We start from the raw sequence: 18,865 nt of genomic DNA, 5'->3' as shown, positions 1-18,865 counted from the left end.
GACATTTTCTCCATTTCATTATGTTTATTTTGTAAATAGGAAACAGCACTGGCAATGTCAGTGGGAGTAGAATGTATCTTGTAGGGTCTTTCTGTAAAGTCATGTTTTTTACAGTGAACATAATTAACCACTGGAACAATTTAACAAAAAATGTGGCAGATTCCCCATCATTGGAATCCATCAAAATTGGATGCTCTTCTAAAATGTGGTGTAGTTCAGCCACCTGTCCCTGGTCTTGATACAGTAATTACTGAGTGAAATTCTGTGGCACTTTATGCAGGAGTGATAACAAAGGTTCCTTCTGGCTTTACAATCTATTAATCTATAAATGGCCATCATATTTAATGTTACTGTAGCAACTTCCTTCTTGGAGGGGAACAGCATGAGGTCCAACAATGCTCTTAGGCCATAGAACAATATCAACAAGTGTGTTTCCCGCTGTTTATTTAGATTCTGTGTATATATGAAGCAAGATTTGTGCCATATTTTCCAATTAAAAAGTAGAGAATCAATCTGCTTGTCCCTATTTTCTTAAAAAGAAGCAACCTCTATAACAAAGCTAAGATGGATTAGTTAACATACGCAGCAATTCAGGTTCAGACCACTCACAACTCCCAGTTAAATATCACAGATGAGATTCTGTGCTGTGTCTCTAAGCTCACAGCTCAGTGGTCGGAGGGGGCATCTTTAGAATCACAGAACTGGACGGGACCTCGAGAGGTCATCTAGTCCAGTCTCCTGCACTCAAGGCAAGACTAAGTATTATCTAAACCATCCCTGACAGGTGTTTGTCCAACCTGCTCTTAAAAATCCCCAATGATGGAAATTGCCTCCCTAGGCAATTTATTCCAGTGCTTAACCACTCTGACAGTTAAGAAGTTTATCCTAATGTCCAACCTAAACTGCCCTTGCTGCAATTTAAGCCCATTGCTTCTTGTCCTAGCCTCAGAGGTTAAGAAGAACAATTTTACTCCCTCCTCCTTGTAACAACTGTTTATGTATTTGAAAACTGTTACCATGTCCCCTCTGTCTTCTCTTTTCCAGACTAAACAAACCCAGTTTTTTTCAATCTTCCCGCATAGGTCATGTTTTCTAGACCTTGAATCATTTTTGTTGCTCTTAATTGGACTTTCTCCAATTTATCCACATCTTTGCTGAAATGTGGCGCCCAGAACTGGACACAATACTCCCGTGTGGAGTAGAGTGGAAGGATTCTCGTGTCTTGCTTACAGTACTCCTGCTAATACATCCCAGAAGGATGTTCACTTCTTTTGCAACAGTGTTACACTGCTGACTCATATTTAGCTTGTGATCCACTATGTTCCCCAGATCCCTTTCCGCAGTACTCCTTCCTAGGCAGTCATTTCCCATTTTGTATCTGTGCAACTGATTGTTCCTTCCTAAGTGGAATACTTTGCATTTGTCCTTATTGAATTTCCTCCTCACTAAAGTCAAGAGATACCATGTCTACCGCTTCCCCCCCCATCCACCAGGCTTGTTACCCTGTCAAAGAAAGCTATCAGGTTGGTTTGACACTGTTTGTTCTTGACAAATCCATGCTGACTTATTTATCACCTCATTATCTTCTAGGTGTTTGCAAATTGATTGCTTAATTATTTGCTGCATTATCTTTCCGGGTACAGAAGCTAAACTGACTGGTCTGTAATTCCCCGGGTTGTCCTTATTTCCCTTTTTATAGCTGGGCACTATATTTGCCCTTTTTCAGTCTTCTGGAATGTCTCCCGTCTTCCATGACTTTTGAAAGATAATCGCTAATGGCTCAGATATCTCCTCAGTCAACTCCTTGAGTATTCTAGGATGCATTTCATCAGGCCTTGGTGATTTGAAGACATCTAACTTGTCTAAGTAATTTTTGACCTCGTTCTTTCCCTATTTTAGACTCTGATTCTACCTCAGTTTCATTGGCATTCACTATGTTAGACGTCCAATCGTTACCAACCACCTTGGTGAAAACCGAAACAAAGAAGTCATTAAGCACCTCTGCTATTTCCACGTTTTCTGTTCTTGTTTCCCCCTCCCTTTATTGAGTAACAGGACTACCATGTCCTTGGTCTTCCTCTTGCATCTAATATATTTGTAAAAGGTTTTCTTGTTACCCTTTTTGTCTCTAGCTAGTTTAATCTCATTTTGTGCCTTGGCCTTTCAAATTTTGTCCCTACATACTTGTGTTATTTGTTTATATTCATCTTTTGTAATTTGACTAGTTTCCGCTCTTTGTAGGACTCTTTTTTTGAGTTTCAGATCATTGAAGATCGCCTGGGTAAGCCAGAGTGGTCTCTTGCCATACTGCCCATCTTTCCTACTCTTGGGATAGTTCACTCTTGTGCCCTTAATAATGTCTCTTTGAAAAACTGCCAACTCTTGAACTGTTTTTCCCTTTAGACTTGCTTCCCATGGGATCTTACCTACCAGCTCCCTGAGTTTGCTAAAGTCTGCCTTCTTGAAATCCGTTATCCTTATTTTGCTGTTTTCCCTCCTACCATTCCTTAGAATCATGAACTCTACTATTTCATGATCACTGTCACCCAAGTTGCCTTCCACTTTCAAATTCTCAACCAGCACACTCCTAAGTCTGGATTTATTCTGAAGCCCCTGGCATAACCTAGTCCTTGGAGGCCTGTCACTGATTGCATCACTGCCAAGGTTACATGCTAAAAGTTTACTTGCTGTGAGTTGAGGCCTGACATGCCCTATCTCTTGTACCAGGACTTGTGAGGTGGTCCTCAGAAAGCAGCCTTACGGTTGTCTTCCCCAGTTCCTGTTCTGGGGGAATCCTCTGGTCAAATCGGGCTTTTAGAGCTCCTGAATGCTGCTCTGGCGGTCTTATTCATGTACAGGAGCTAGGCTTTCACCTCACATCTGAATCAGTGTTGCTGACAGCACCTTTGCTGTATTACATGGTACTGTCACTATGCTCCTATTTGAGCCTTGGGTAGAAAACCAAGAATCTAGTTTAATAAACTTGAGGTTGGAAAATTTCACACCAATTCAGGCATGTTTCTCAACAAAGTAAGATTGAGATGTTTGTGTTTGGGGCGGGGTGGCTGGGTTGGTTCTACCTCATACAAAAGTCATATTGATCTATTTAAAGAAACAGTTCCAATCACTTTGCTTCTGTTTAAAAACTGAACTGAAATACTTCTTAGCTATACCTATGGTTCATAGCTTTAATCACTCACCGAGTAAATGTGTAGATTTAAACATGGATGCATGCACTGTAGAACAAAATATTTGGAAACCATTTCTGAAGGACAGCATTTGTTCTGCAAGTGCTGACATTAAAAACAGGGTAAAGAATGCAGTATTTCCACCTGTTACGTGGTTATTAAATCACTAACCCTTATAGGATAAATGGTGTGTGGGGAAGAGAGTTATGTAAAACTGTGAAAGACCTGATTGAATTACATGATCTGTAGTTGAGAGACACAGGTTCTAGCTCTGGCTCTGGCAGCGATCTAGTTTGTGGTGATGGGCTGCTCCCTTATGTCCTGATCAGATCTGGAAGTCCATGAGTTCAGATTCCAACACTTGTGGGGCTAAGGTGTCTATGCTAGCGTACGCTGATGCAAAATCTGAGTCTTTTACTTCCGTTTTCCTGTGAAAATTGGTTAAGGAACATTTTGAACATGTACAAGGTTTTATAAATGCTGTTTATAAATTTAAGATTCCATATCCATTGTTTTTGACTTCGAAGATCTGAAACAGTTATTGATAGCCTTTAAAACAAACAAACAACAACTTCAGCTCATGTGTAAGTTAACAAGCAGAATATACAAATAGGAAACGGTGAGATTTTGTATTTACTTTGTATGTTAAGTTTGCCCTGATGTATAGTCTTCATTTTCTACTGGGATTAATTTCAACTTATGCATGTAGATTTGTATGATCAACGTACAGCATTGGACACGTCATGGAAGATGTTGGTGATCTAATATACTTCATATGCATACTTTTGTTAAGAAAGAACTAACGTTTCTTCTTCCAGGGTTTGCCGATACTTTTGAGTGGCCTCCAAAGGAGGGTTACAGCAGGTAAGTCTGCCTGTTAGAATCAGTTGTAAGGAACATGTTACACTACTTCTCCAGGAGGTGCTACTGTACCTTCTTATTGCTGTTATGTGCAATTTAGTGTTGACTTTTTATCAGTGTAGTGCTATGTGTTGCTTGGTTTCTTCCTTTAAGAGTGCCTCCCGAATAGCTGAGATCAGCAGGGTGCTTAGCAAGCAATGCCTATCTCATAGGAAGCTCCTCAAGCCTGGTTTTAGCTTTCCTTACTTGGTTTCCCTGGCCATTGGGGCACCATGCAAAGCCCATCTCTCCCCTAATCGTTTGCCTGAGGGTGGAGTTAGATGAATGGGAGAATGTGAGGCTCCAACCCTTTTTGCTGCTCAGAAGCAAAATTGCATATTTTCATTAGGTCTGGTACATGCACCTCAAGACATTAGAAGATGCATTAAGAAAATATTAAAAATCTCAAATTAACAAAACAATTCAATCGGTATTATATTGAGGTAACCCTGACTGTAGCTTGCATTTAGAGGAAGAAGGATGGCCTTGATTGTTTAGGCCACGTTTTTCTTGTCTTCTGAATCATTCCCGTAGGGCAGTGGTCCCCTATTGCTTGCTATTCCCAGAAGACTGTGGCGGGCGCCCGACACCCCGCTGCCGAAATGCCTTCTCGGCGGCATTTCCGTGGCGGGGTATCCTGTGAGCACACAAAAATGCCCCGGCAGGCGCCATGGTGCCCGTGGGGACCGCGTTGGGGACCCCTGCCATAAGGGAACTGGAGAGAACCTTTCACTAGAAATTCCTTTTTAAATCAGTTTTTTAAAATAATAGATAACATTTACCTTGGTTACTTTAGACAGTCAATATTTTTTCTATAGCTGATGTAAAAACAGTTACAGAGTAAATTTAACTTCAGACCTAGGCTCATGGGACTAACCTTAATTTTGGATAGTGTCTTAACTGAAACAATTGGCAGTGTTAAGTTGGTTCACGAACATAAGTAAGCAGCTTTTATTGAATGTTGGCTGTCTTTTTATGAGCTTATTTGAAATAGACAAGGTGGGTGAGGTAATATGCTTTATTGGACCAACAAAACTTGATCCAGTAAAATATATTGTCTCACCCACCTTGTCTTCTAATATCCTGAGACCAACAGTGCTACAACGACCCTGCATACTACTTTGAAACAGGCAGTTTGGATTGAATCCAGCAGATTTATGAAGAGTCATAGATTTTTACAACATGCTGAAACAATCAAACCTGAACTTCTGAACAGGAATGAACCTGGCGACTGCTACCAGTCAATTGATCAGACTATACAAATAGACAAGAAGGCTTTGACCCATTGTGACATCATGCAGATAATTTCACTGATGTCAATGGAGCTATTCAAGTTGGTAAGGTTAATGTGACTTTTTTAGGAGTACTCTTTACTTGTCAATTTTTATTTTAAAAGCCAAAAAAGAGCAATCCTTATGACTTGGCTGTTTTTCTACACCAACATAAATCAGGTGAGCTTTATCTTGTTGCATTCTAGTAATGATTGACTACTAGTTTTCCCAGAACTGTTTACAGTTTTACTGACCTCAATTATGCTACTACGCAGGCACAAATGTAAACAAAGATCATTCGTAGACGTCTGCACTGCAACGTGTTTGCTAAATGGAGGTCACGTTTGATGGGGGGGGGAAATTGTTTTGAAGCTTCTGAAAAAGTACTGTAAACATTCTGTGTATATGTGTGTAAAACATAACTGGTGGGTAAAAACAAACTTACAGCCAAAAGCCTAAATCATTCCAGTTTTCACAATTGGAATCTTAAATTCATAGGCTGAGATTGCATGGTCCTGGCCCTGAAGCTTGAATTCTCTTTCTACCTTTGACAGCAGCTTGCTGTGTGACTTTGGATAAGTCACTTAACTTTGCTGTTTTTCAGTTTACCCATCTATAAATGGAAATAGCAGCTACTATACTTCATAAGTGTGGAATGAACTCAAGTCCATAATCCGACTGATATGAATGGGAAGTTTGCACAAAGATCCAGGGTAGATCATAACTTTATTGTTACTCAAGACCTTTTGTTGCATTTAATGGGAAAATACGTTCACCTTAGAAACACTGATATTTCTGACCTTTGTTTCTTTCCACGTCCTCCATTTTCTGTTTTTCTCTTTCTTTGTAAATCTGTTCTTTCCCTTCTGTACTTGCTTTTCTTCAGCAACCCCCAATTCCTGCCTGTTCCCAGTGGCTTCCCTCCCACACCTTTCTTTATTCTACCTGCAACTAAGGTCAGCAATGAAACAGGTAATGTTGCCATTGGTGTGATGACTTTTTATAGAGCACTTGTTACAAGCGTTCTGGAGATTCTAGAAGACAGCACTGTTAATTGCACTCAGTACATGTCTCGAAAGCATTCTTCACAACCAGGAGGGTTGGAAACAGCTATATGGGAACTGGATTTTATCTTTGGTTTCGGGGGAGTCTTGTGATTTTAAAACTTTCCACAAACTGAAGTTCCCCAAACATTGTTTGATTGATCAAAACATTTATCTTACACTAACTGTGGTTCTTTGACCTGTGTTGTCCTTCTATAATATATTCCATGACCTGCCCTCCTTCCTTGCTACTACAGTCTCATAAGACCTGGATTCTGTATCAGTGAAGGAACTGAGGGATGGTTGGGGTCACACTGCCCTTTATGCCCTCCAGTAGGAGACATGTGGACACTCTGGGTGCATGTAGAGCCCCCTCCACCAAGGGACACTGCTGGTCAAAGTAATTTGAACTTGAGTACAAGAACAGGGCAAGCACACCAGCAGCGGAATGTATGTGGACAACACATCTGGAAGAATCACTGTAATCATTGTAAAGTAAGTAACCCTTTCTTTTTATTCCATAAAATGTCATGATGCCTGGCAACCTCACCAAAGCTTACTGAGCAAGGCTTCATATTTTTTTTCCAGATGTGCCTCTTAGGTTCTTTAAGATATATTATAGCATGAAGTCATTTTAACCCATTTTAGTGTAAAAGTAAAATATATATATTTAACTTCTCAATTTCCCATGAAAAACAATTTAATATTACTTTAGTATCCCATGATTTCCTTTTTAAATGAAACTTACACTTTTTGCCATAAATAAGCCATGACTGTTCCCCACGCCTGTAATGATGAACAATCTACCTCAGGTTCCAATTTGGTAAAGCATGTAAGCACATATTGAAGTCCCATCGAAGTCAATGAGATTTAAGCACACGCTCATAGTCAGAAATGTGCTTCAGTGCTTTGCTGAATCTGGGGCTTTAATGATTTATTTCGTTTTTAGCACTGCTGAGGTAAATTCTCTCTTTGACCACTAGATAGTGCAAGTGAGCCTCTGTATGCTCATGTTCCTTTCTTGAGCAAGCTACATTTTCTCAAAGGTTTTGGGGGGGGTTGCTTTTGTACTGCAGCCTGGGATTTTTTTTTTTTTTTTTTTTTTTGACATAACTGGAGATAATGTCTAGAAGTTTACGGACTAACATAGCTCATGTTTGGAAAGAACTTATGTGGTTAAAATGGAGATTATCTCGCAAAGTACCAACAAGACCAAAGTTACATCATTGTAAACCTAGTGCAGCTTCTCTGCAGACAGTGAAGTTACCCTGGCTGTACAGTGGTGTAAATTAGTAGGATCTGGTCCAATGTTTCCAAAGGCACAAGTTCATCCCTCTGGGGGAGCAGTTTATACTCGCCTGACCTTCATGTCACTCAAGAGTTGCTTTGACCCAGGTCATTACTCAGACCCAGGCTATCACCAAGTCTTGTTGCTTCTCCCTCTCTATGCACTTTAAAACAACCACCCTTTATTTCCATCCACTGTCAAAACCTTGGTTTGTGCCATTATTCTCTCACCTAGATTCCTGTAACCTCTTTCTGTCCAGATTCCCTGACTTTCCCCCTCAATCTTGTCACCATCCAACACTTAAATACTTTTGTTCCTGCCATAAGACCATACTGCCCACTCCCCATATATCTCATGTCTCTTTACTAGCTCCCTATATTCAGCATGAAGTTCAAACACTTCGGTGCTGCCCAGCTCTGCCAGCATTTTCATTTCATTCATTGTCTATTTATTCACTAGCTCAACCCACCGACTTCACTGGTCTCACCTTCTTGATCCTCCCCCCTTTTTTTTCCTTCCCACTCCTGCCTTTTCCCACACTATTCCCTATTCCTACATAGCAGTGTGGACACTGAGGCTGGGGTGGAAGCTTGGGCTCTGAAGTCAACCCAACCCTCTGGGTCTGCGCTTGGTGGCTAGCCTGAGTCTCCACTGGAGCCACAATGTCCACACTGCTATTTATAATGCACTAGCTCGAATGCCATTCGCCTGAGTCTGTCTGCCTGGGCTGGGAACCTCACTCCCAGTTGCACTGTAGACATACCCTCTGTACCTCAGTTCCCCACCTGTAAAATGCCTATAAATATCATTTCCCTTCATCACAGGGATGTTGTTAGGATAAATACTTCGAAGAGTGGGATTATGACATTCTGGGGTGTAATCCAGACCACTGAGGGGCTGTGTCATCACCTGCCGTGCAACCTTGGGTGCCTCATAATGCTTTGATGTTGTTACTCCCAGCCTGGACCCCTCACAAACAGCTAAACAGCAAGCAGATCATACCCAAGTGTCTGTGTATAACTGCAGCTTGCCAACACTCTCCAATCCAATCTGGCTTCCACCACTCTTAGTTACCACTGGCAGGGTGGCCCCAACACACTCCCAGTCATGGATTTCACCCTAAAATGTGTGTTCTGCATTGTCCAGCCCTCTCCTGGACAGTCCAGATATTAGAGGTCCATTGCCCCATGACAGGTCAATATTCAACAGTTTGCTACTTTAATTGGAGTTACTAAACAATTCAATTTAAATGCAACACTGGATTAGTTTTGATTAAAGAATGAAACAAGTTTATTTAACTTCAAAGGGATAGATTTTAAGTGAGTATAAGTATTAAAGTCAGAAATGGTTACAAGAGAAATAAAGATAAAATGCTTCCTGGTAACTAAATTTAAACAGGTTTCAGAGTAACAGCCGTGTTAGTCTGTATTCGCAAAACTAGATTTGGTTCAAGGTAAATGTTCCCAGCAACCGGGCTGACCAAATTCTCAGGTCAGAGCCCTCCCAAAATCTAAAGGTACTTCCTTTGTCTTCTTGGGTGAAAGGGCGATTGAGAGAGAGATAAAGAGAATGTTCCTGGGGTGTTTCTGCCACTCACTTTTATAGTCCAGTCACCCTTTGAATGTTTTTTTCCTGAAGGTTACCTCTACATAAAGTTTCTTCCAGCTGTGAGGATGGAGGCATGGAGTTATGTGGTGAGAAAGGTTACATGTTGTTTACTAAAATGCAAATCAATACGTTCCTGCCCTGCCCTTCTTCATCATCAGAATCATAGGACTGGAAAGGACCTTGAGAGGTCATCTAATCCAGTCCTCTGCACTCATGGCAGGACTAAGTCTAGCCTGCTCTTAAAAATATCCTAGGGTGGAGATTCCACAACCTCTCTAGGCAATTTATTCCAATGCTTAACCACCTTGACAGTTAGGAAGTTTTTCCTAATGTCCAACCTAAACTGCCCTTCCTGAAATTTAGGTCCATTGCTTCTTGTCCTATCTTCAGAGGTTAAAGAGAACATTGTTTTCCCCTCCTCCTTGTAACAGTTTTCAAGTACATAAAAGGTAATGTCCCCTTTCAGTCTTTTCTTCTCCAGATTAAACAACCCCAACTTTTTCAATCTTCCCTCAAAGGGCATGTTTTCAAGACCTTGAATCATTTTTGTTTCTCTTCTCTGGATTTTCTCCAATTTGGCCACATCTTTCCTAAAATGTGGCGCTCAGAACTGGACAAAATACTCTAGTTGAGGCTTAATCAGAGCTAAGTAGAGCAGAAGTATTACTTCCTGTGTCTTGCTAACACTTCTGCTAATACATCCCAGAATGATGAGGGGGCGTTTTTGTTTTTTGGTTTTTTGCCACAGCGTTACACTGTTGACTCATATTTGGCTTATGATCCACTATGATCCCTTTCTGCAGTACTCCTTCCTAGACAGTAATTTCCTATTTTGTATGTGTGCAACTGATTGTTCCTTCCTAAGTGGAGTACTTTGCATTTGTCCTTATTGAATTTCCTCCTATTTACTTCAGACCATTTTTCCAGTTTGTCCAGATCGTTTTGAATTTTAATCCTAAGCACTTGCAAACCCCCCTCCCCCCCCAGCTTGGTATCGTCCTCAAACTTTATAAGTGTACTCTCTGTGCCATTATCTAAATCATTGATGAAGATATTGAACAGAACCAGATCCAGAACTGATCCCTGTGGGACCCCACTCGATATGCCCTTCCAGCTTGACTGTGAACCACTGATTACTTTCTGGGAACGATTTTCCGATCAGTTATGCACCTACCTTATAGTAACGCCATCTAGGTTGTATTTCCCTAGTTTGTTTATGAGAAGGTCATGCGAGACCGTATCAAAATCCTTACAAAAGACAAGATATACCCCATCTACTGCTTCCCCCCCATCCACAAGGCTTTTTACCCTGTCAAAGAAAGCTATCAGGTTGGTTTGACACAATTTGTTCTTGACAAATCCATGCTGACTTATTTATCACCTCATTATCTTCTAGGTGTTTGCAAATTGATTGCTTAATTATTTGCTGCATTATCTTTCCGGGTACAGAAGTTAAACTGACTGGTCTGTAATTCCCCGGGTTGTCTTTATTTCCCTTTTTATAGCTGGGCACTATATTTGCCCTTTTCCAGTCTTCTGGAATGTCTCCCGTCTTCCATGACTTTTGAAAGATAATCGCTAATGGCTCAGATATCTCCTCAGTCAGCTCCTTGAGTGTTCTAGGATGTATTTCATCAGGCCCTGGTGACTTGTAGACTTCTAGGCATCTAACTTGTCTAAGTAATTTTTAACTTGTTCTTTCCCTATTTTAGTTTCTGATCCTACCTCATTTTCACTGGCATTCAGTGTTAGATGTCCAATTGCTATTAACCTTTGTGGTGAAAACTAAAACAAAGTCATTTAGCACTTCTGCCATTTCCACATTTTCTGTTCTTGTTTCCCCCTCCCTTTATTGAGTAACAGGCCTACCATGTCCTTGGTCTTCCTCTTGCATCTAATGTATTTGTAGACGGTTTTCTCGTTACCCTTTATGTCTCTGGTTAGTTTAATCTAATTTTGTGCCTTGGCCTTTCAAATTTTGTCCCTACATACTTGTGTTATTTGTTTATATTCATCTTTTGTAATTTGACTAGTTTCCGCTCTTTGTAGGACTCTTTTTTTGAATTTCAGATAATTGAAGATCGCCTGGGTAAGCCAGAGTGGTCTCTTGCCATACTGCCCACCTTTCCTACGCAGTGGGATAGTTTACTCTTGTGCCCTTAATAATGTCTCTTTGAAAAACTGCCAACTCTTGAACTGTTTTTCCCTTTAGACTTGCTTCCCATGGGATCTTACCTACCAGCTCCCTGAGTTTGCTGAAGTCTGCCTTCTTGAAATCCGTTATCCTTATTTTGCTGTTGTCCCTCCTACCATTCCTTAGAATCATGAACTCTACTATTTCATGATCACTTTCACCCAAGTTGCCTTCCACTTTCAAATTCTCAACCAGTTCCTCCCCATTTGTCATAATCAAATCTAGAACAGCCTCTCCCCTAATAGCTTTCTCCACCTTCGAAAATAAAAAATTGTCTCCAATACATTCCAAGAACTTGTTGGATAATGTGTGCCCTGCTGTGTCATTTTTCCAAGAGATGTCTGGGTAGTTGAAGTCCCCTATTATCACCAAGGCCTGTGCTTTGGATAATTTTGTTAGTTGTTTAAAAAAAGCCTCGTCCACCACTTCTGCCTGGTTAAGTGGTCTGTAGTAGACCTCTACCACGACATCACCCTTGTTTTCTACCCCTTTTATCCTTACCCAGAGACTTTCAACAATTCAGTCTCCTATTTCCATCTCAACCTCAGTCCAAGTGTACACATTTTTAATAAATAAGGCAACACCACCTCCCTTTTTCCTTGCCTGTCCTTCCTGAGCAAGCTGTACCCTTCTGTACCAATATTCCAGTCATGCATATTATCCCACCAGGTCTATGTGATGCCAATTATGTTGTAGCTGTGTTTATTAACTGACATTTCAAGTTCTTCTTGCTTATTCCCCATATTTCTAACATTAATATACAGACATCTAAGATACTGATTTGATTTTCTCCCTCTGTTCTTTCTTGTTTCTCCCTTATCCCTGCTATAATGGCTTATGCTCCTCCCCAGATTCCAACCCTTCTCCCAGGTCTTCCTGTTTTTGACTTACCTGTGGGTTTTTGTCACCTGCTCCCTTTGACGTTACACCCTATATTCTTCATAGAAATATGGTTATGTTATGAATATGGCCTAAGATATATTTTATGCAAGATGGGTCTTGTAAGGTATCATTGGAAAGGTTATGATTTACTGAATGTGATTATCCAATTTGTATGCATATATCATTTCTGTATCTAAAGTTAAGAATATTGCTGTAACAATTACATCAGAATGGCCTGACTGGTAAGACCAAAGGTCCATCTAGCCCAGTATCCTGTCTTCCAGTAGTGGCCAATGCCAGGTGCCCCAGAGGGAATGAACAGAACAGGTAATCCTCAAGTGATCCATCTCCTGTCACCCGTTCCCAGCTTCTGACAAACAGAGGCTAGGGACACCATCCATGTCCATCCTGGCTAATAGCCATTGATGAACCTATCCTCCATGAACTTATCTGGTTCTTTTTTGAACCCTGTTATGGTCTTGGCCTTCACAACAACTTGGAGAGGAGTTCCACAGGTTGACTGTGCATTGTGTGGAAAAAATACTTCCTTTTGTTTGTTTTAAACCTGCTGCCTATTAATTTCATTTGGTGATCCTTAATTCTTGTGTTATGAGAAGGAATAAATAACATTTCCTTATTTACTTTCTCCACACCAGTCATGATTCTATAGACTTCTGTCATATCTCCCCACTTAGACGTCTCTTTTCCAAGATGAAAAATCCCGGTCTTATTAATCTCTCCTCATATGGCAGCTGTTCCATACCCCTAATAATTTTTGTTGCCCTTTTCTGAACCTTTTCCAATTCCAATAATTACAACTGTGTGTGTATTTGGGAGATACGCACCAGACAACTGGCCATCACAGCCTTGATGGGCCATTAGGAAGAAACAATAAGACACTGAAGATACTAATCTCTCTCCTTCCTGAGAGGTGTCCTGGGACATAGCTGTGACACTACTAGGCCAGGTGATCCTGTCACCTGATACAAAATACCACCTTGGACACTGCTGGTACTTTTCTGGGGGATGGGGCTCAAACAAAGATTTCCCGCCTTAGGTAAATCCTTTTTAAGGCTGGGGAGGGGATTAAACTGGACTCTCCTCCATTGCCTACCCAAGAAGAAAGCCTGCTGAAAATACCTGAAGAGACAAAGGAACTAACCTGAAGGGAAAGGCAGGGGTGAGTCCAGACTGAGACAGGCATCCAGCCTGTAAGACAGAATAACTGGAATCTAAGTGACCGAAACTCTGCAACTTGCCGAAAATAACATTTAGGATGACAAATTACTTCTTGAAACAAGGCTTTTTAAGATCTTAAGCTTAGTATGCGTGTTTTGTTTTATTTGCTTAGTAATCTGCTTTATTTTGTTTGCTATCCCTTATAATCACTTAAAATCTGCCTTTTATAGTTAATAAATTTGTCTTGTTTATTATTAAACAGGGCTGTCAATTAACTGCCATTAACGTGTGTGATTAACGCACAGCACAATTAACATGTTAATTTTTTTAATGTGCGTTAATCGCCTCAGGGCAGCATCAACTGCTCCAGAGAACTTACCTCAGGCCAGGTGCAGCAACGCAAGCTGCCACCAGAGGGCAGGCAGAAAGAGAAGAGACTTTACAGAAAGAAGTGGTACTCAGACTGGCTCCAGCGGAGAAGTATTTTTTAAATGTAAAAACAGGACGGCCAGGGGCTCGCCTGAGCTCTCTCCCTCCTCCCCTTGCAGGGCACTCCAACCACCCTCCCCATGCCTCCCAGGGCTGCGGCTGACCCCGCTCAACATTGTAAATGACAGAGGGCTAAGAGATATTATTCAAATTACATCTTCCAATCGATCAGACACCTTTCCTTCCCGAGGAAGCATTGCATCACAAATAAATTACTTATATGACAACGAGAAGACTACGAAGTTGGAGGGTCTGAAAAATGCACTGGCTGTTGCTTTGACTGGTGATCACTGGACATCCTTGAACAATCATAGCGATCTTGGTGTCACAGCACACCTTTATTGATGCCTGCAGTTGTTTGCTGTAACAGTGACTCATACTGAAGCATGTGCGGAGTGTTTCATGGATGTTGCGAAAGAATGGAATATTCAAGAAAAGTTAACAACAATTAGTACTGACAGTGCACGTAACATGGTAGCAGGAGCCAGTTGCTTGCCTTTTGAACACATGATGTGCACTGCCCACGGTCTGCAGCGATCCATTACAGTAGCACTCAGTGATGGTGGTTTTGAAAACGTGCTCGCTAAATGTAGAAAACCTGTGGGCCATTTCAAACACAGTACAGAGCTAGGAATACAGCAAGCTGCAAATGGACAGAAACAAGAACCTCTTGTACAAGATATTTCAACCAGATGGAACTCCACATTGGCTATGATTCAGCACCTGCTTTGCAATAAAGCCACTTTCACATCCATATTAGCTCTCCAAAAGCACCATCTATCAGTGCTGACAGACAAGAATTTTGAAAAACTGCAAAAGCTAGAAACACTACTTGAGCCCTGCAGGTTTGTGACTGAACTCCTTGGGGGGAGGGAATTGTATATCTCCTGGTCTGTGGTTTTATCAGCATTCTGTCATATATTCCACGTTATGGCAGTCTCTGGTGATGACCCAACATATGTTGTTTGATTGAAGAATACTTTCACAACAGATTTTACAAAATGCAAAGAAGATACCAATCTGAGATTTCTAAAAATAGCTACAGCACTAGACCCAAGATTTAAGAATCTGAAGTGCCATCCAAAATCTAAGAGGGGTGAGGTGTGGAGCATTCTGTCAGAGGTCTTCAAAGAGCAACACTCTGATGCGGAAACGACAGAACCTGAACCACCAAAAAATAAAATCAACCTTCTGCTGGTGGCATCTGACTCAGATCAGATGATGAAAGTGAACATGCATTGGCCCCGACTGCTTTGGATAGTTATCAAGCAGAATCCGTCATCTGCATGGATGTATGTCCTCTGCATTGGTGGTTGAAGCATGAAGGGGCATATGAATCTTTACCACATCTGGCACGTAAATATCATGCTACGCTGGCTACAATTGGGTAACAATGTAAACAAGAAGAGGGCAGCATTATCTCTCACAAATGTAAATAAGCTTGTTTGTCTGAGTGATTGGCTGAAAAAGAAGTAGAACTGAGTGGACTTGTAGGCTTTAAATTTTACATTGTTTTACTGTTAAGTCCAGTTATTCTTTTTTACATAATTCTACATTTGTATGTTCAACTTTCATGATAAAGAGATTGCACTACATACTTCAATGAGGTGAATTGAAGTTTCTTTTTTATAGTGCAAATGTTTGTAATAAATAAATGTAAAGTGACCACTGTACACTTTGTATTCTATGTTGTAATTGAAATCAAAATATCTGAAAATGTAGAAAACATCCAAAATATTTAAATAAATGGTATTCTATTATTGTTTAACAGCACGATTAATCACGATTAATTTTTTTAATCACATGACAGCCCTATTATTAAACCCATATCGGGGGGGAAAGAAGCTGTGTATATCTCTCTTAACACTGAGGGAGACGGCGAATTTTTATGAGCTTGCACTGTGCAGAGCTTTCTATACAGCACAAGACAATATACCTTTGGGTTTGCACTCCAAGGGAGGTGGGCACCTGAGTGCTGGGGAAAGTCCCTTAAGCTGAGTCTTCCCAGAGCTGATCTCAGTGTCTGTGTCTTTTTGCAGCTGGGTGTGGCCCTGCTTGTGTGTGTGCTAGAGGAGGCTTAAGAGCCTGGCTCAGCAAGACAGGGTAAAGGGGCCCAGGCTGGCAGAACAGGTGTGCTCAGTAGTATCACAGTACATCAGGTAGCAACTTAAAGGGGGATAACCCGTCACATCCCCATTGAACCTGTGTCATGCCTGCAATCCAATTCAACATTGCCATCGACTGGGTAATACAGCATACAACAGAAGACATGCCAAGAGGCATTAAATGGACATCCTTCTCATCCTTTGAGGACCGGGATTTCAGAGGTGATATTGCTCTCCTATCACATACCCAACACCATATACAAGATAAAACAACCCAACTCAACACATTCAGCCAGAAAATTGGACTGCAAATCAACTGCACGAAGACAGATATCATGACCTTTAATATTGCCTCATCATCACCAGTACGGATAGAGGATCATATTCTCACTAATGCAGAAACATTTACATACTTGGGCAGCACTATGAACCAAGATGGTGGAACAATCCAGGACATCTGGAACAGAATCAATAAAGCCAGGAACACCTTCAGGAGCTCAAATAGTCTGAAAATCATCAAAATATAACACTAAAACCAAACTTAAGATTTATCTGAGCTGTGTACTTTCAACACTACTTTATAGTACAGAATGCTAGGGAATGACAAAGTACAACATGTTCATATTGTCTTCATTCCATACAACCTGCCTCAGAAAAATCTTCCGTATCTTTTGGCCTAGAACAATCTCAAACCAAGACTTGTTCACACCGTGCAGCCAAGAAGATCTGAACACCATCATTACCAGGAGGCGTTGGAGGTGGATTGGCCATGTGCTTCGATGGAAACTGATTCCATCACCAGAATAGCAATATGATGGACACCTGAAGGCAAGCGAAAATGAGGCTGCCTGAAAACAACATGGCGAAGAGCTGTGGAAGTTGAGCTGAAAAACCTGGGGCACAGCTGGGGAACCATTGAAAGACTTGCCAGAAACAGACAGGAGTGGAAGAGCTTTGTTGCTGCCCTAAATGCCAGAGGCGTAATGGGTACTAACTAATCAACCCACTCCACTGAACCTAGTTTAAAGCCCTCCTTATTAGATTAGCCAGAGTGTATCCAAATATGCTCTTCCTTGATGGGTGGACCCCATCTCTGCTTAGCAGTCCTTCTTCCCGGAACAGCATCCCATGGCCAAGGAAGCCCTCCTGGTGACACCTTCCTCGCAGCCAGGCATTCACCTCCAGGATGCATCTGTCTCTGCCTGGGCTCCTACCCAGGAGGATCGAAGAGAGCACACCTGCACCCCCAACTCCTTCACCCTTACTCCCGGAGCCCTGTGGTCACTTCTGATCTGCTCAGGATCGGACCTTGAAGAACAGCCGCTTAACTTGTGACTCCAATTAGTTTTGATGATACCTGGCTGGAGGTGTCATCTTGTCTTTTGTCTTCAGTAAACTGATTTACCCACTCCCCAGACTTGTCTGGTAAACACATTTCAGTCATAATGTCAGCTTATGTTCAAAACTTTACATATGTTGCTACATACACTTCACCATGATATTGACAAGTGAGTTGTTTGTACAAAAGATGTCTTGTGAGGTATCATTTGAAAACTAAGTTTATTACAATAGTGTGTAGGGTCTGACTACAGGGGTGCATTTCGTCACAATGAAGTACTCAGATATTATGGTAGTGGGGTCCATATAAGTACCTTTCATAGACAGACAGAACAACCTCCTCCTTCCAGTAAACTAAACATCCTTACTCTCCTTCAATCTCTCTTTGAAACCCCCTACTTTTGCATTCCACTGTTGACCTCTCCTCTGGTGCCAGTGATTCCTTTGTTCTACCTCATTGCTAATTAAAATGTCAGATTTTAAGGAACCTACTATTCCCATCATAGATATAAAATATAGTTTAGACTGCACAGGTGCCTCAGGAATCCCAGTTATGAAATAAACTTGGGTGCTGTTTTGATTCGGGAAATCAAAAGTTGACAAATGTTGTGACTGGCTGGAGTACTTCCAAAATGGTTAAAAAATTTTTTTTAGGCTAAATGGGTCAATGACTAGCAGACCTCTGAGAAAAGTTACATAAACAGTAATATCACAGGAGGACTTTGTTTGTCTGGATGTTTGTTACTGAGCTCATCAAAGGGTTAAGCATTGACAGCAAATTCTCCACTCATGAGAATGTGTCATGAACAATAATAACTTTATTTGCCTGAAGCAAATGGGTACCCTAGAAAATGCAAAGGTACAGCTAAATATATATATTACTACAACTCCCTCTGCATAGTATCTTTCATCCAAAAATCTCAAAACACATAGCAAACATGCAGAGCCCCGCACAGATACGAATTTCTATCTGTGGCGATCCGCTGATGTAAGTTGGTATCTGTGGAGCTGCAGGGCTGTACCAGGTACCATAGTGGCAAAAGGAGCAGTATGTGGGGTCGCTGCTATGGTACCGGGTACAGCCCTAGTATAGCTCTGCCTCCAGCCCCGTCTGCTGCACTAGTGCGAACAGGGACACCTGCTGGTGAGCCTGGTGCCCACCGCAGTGGGCGGGGGTGAGGCGGTACAGCCATGCCGGAAGAGTTGCCGGCACAGGGCCCTGGCTCCAGGGAGTGGCAGCCACACTTGCTGCTCCTTTCACCGCTGCGGTTCCTGATAGAGTCCTGCAGCTCCGCGGATACCGGTTTATATCTGCGGATATCTGCAGCCAAGGATAGAAATTTGTATCCGCGCAGGGCTCTGCAAAACATGAGTAAGCAG

General features: G+C 41.5%; 1 long non-coding RNA gene across 1 annotated transcript; it reads left to right on the top strand.

Annotated features, from left to right (window-relative positions):
• The first annotated feature begins 4,001 nt into the window (after positions 1 to 4,001).
• On the top strand, positions 4,002 to 15,743 carry LOC142071938 (uncharacterized). Its single transcript, XR_012668196.1, has 3 exons — positions 4,002 to 4,052; positions 6,737 to 6,897; positions 13,904 to 15,743. It is a non-coding gene; the product is annotated as an uncharacterized LOC142071938 (long non-coding RNA).
• Positions 15,744 to 18,865: the final 3,122 nt, after the last annotated feature.

This window comes from Caretta caretta, chromosome 4, assembly GCF_965140235.1.
Source record: "Caretta caretta isolate rCarCar2 chromosome 4, rCarCar1.hap1, whole genome shotgun sequence".
NCBI classification, from domain to species: Eukaryota; Metazoa; Chordata; order Testudines; family Cheloniidae; genus Caretta; species Caretta caretta.
The sequence above is the reverse complement of the archived record's forward strand: the minus strand, read 5'-3'. Positions and strand labels throughout refer to the sequence as shown.